The sequence below is a fragment of the Chaetura pelagica genome, unplaced genomic scaffold (assembly GCF_000747805.2).
Source record: "Chaetura pelagica isolate M959 unplaced genomic scaffold, ChaPel_1.0 scaffold48, whole genome shotgun sequence".
Classification (NCBI taxonomy): domain Eukaryota; kingdom Metazoa; phylum Chordata; class Aves; order Apodiformes; family Apodidae; genus Chaetura; species Chaetura pelagica.
Genome location: NW_009954241.1, coordinates 680,100 through 681,362, shown reverse-complemented (window position 1 = coordinate 681,362; position 1,263 = coordinate 680,100).

The window sequence follows — 1,263 nt, the reverse complement described above, 5'->3', positions numbered from 1 at the left end:
CCCGCTGCCGGGCTAGCCGGTGCCGCTGCCGGGCTGGCCGTGCGGAGGAGGCTCCGGACGCCGCGGGCGCCCCCGCTCCCCTCGGGCGCTGCCCCAAGATACCGCTTCGAGATGTGCGTAGCGGCCCGGCGAAGCTTTTGCCCCGTCAGTGAAAGGTGTCCTAATGGTTTAAGCTTTATTGCTTGTAACTTGACGGGAAGTCGAAGAGTAATGGATGGCAGGGAGCGATTTAAGGCGAATGGCAGAGGAAAAAATGACAAATCGAGAGCCTGGAGCGTAACGCTGAATAAATTAATTCTCGGGGTCTTTAAACAGCACCTTAGAAATCGACTACAAAAGTAAACTGGAAAAGCAGTATTTTTCTACTTCTAAAATACTTATTTTGGCCGAATTTCAGGTCCCTGAGTTCTCAGCCTGCAGTACCCACCATGCAAGAAGCAGGCTGTTCTGTGCACCCCAAATGAGGGATTTCCCATCGTCTCCACCCTCTTGTTCCTATGCTAGGAACTATCTACCATGTAGATAATTAAAACACCCAAATGTAAGCGAGTGGTTTTAGAAACATATCTTAACTGTGCTCTCGGTTTCTAGGCAACACTGAGGGAATGTATCAATTTCCACTAGGTTCCTCTCAATCAGCAGCCACAGCATCTTGAAATGTTTACCTCTGGTAGCAACGCACACCTAAGCTTTTTGTGTTTCTAATTGGTCTGACTTACAGTCCTCTGGCCTTTGGCTCCCTTTGGTCTGTGAGAGTATATATATTTTAAGTGTAATTAAAAAGTTCCCCGGGTGTTGGGCCATGTGCTGAATTACTAAGTCCTGTAACATGTACTAAATAAAAATAAGCCTTAACAGAAATTGGATCAGTCCTGGACTTTGATCCACACAAAGATCAGAAATACAGAAATAAGTAACAGATTGCTGCAGAGCCTACCATTGTTGAAGAAGCAATAACATGACAAAACCTTTTAGGTTTGTCCTGTCCCATTTTTCCCCGCTTCCCAGAAGCAGAAACACAGCACTGAACCTTTTCAGCTGCCTTTTTCAGCAGGGCATTTATTCTCCTTTCCTTGGAATGCATTACAGCAGAACATGGTTTTAAATTGCACCTACACTGTGTGGGAATGAAAGCAGAAGGAATATGGTATGAGAGTCACATTTGCAAGCGAAGACGAGCATCTGTCCCTACTCACACAACTATCCCCTTCTTGTCCACTACCTCTGCCCTTTGTATCATCCAAAGAAGACACCTAGCTGCTG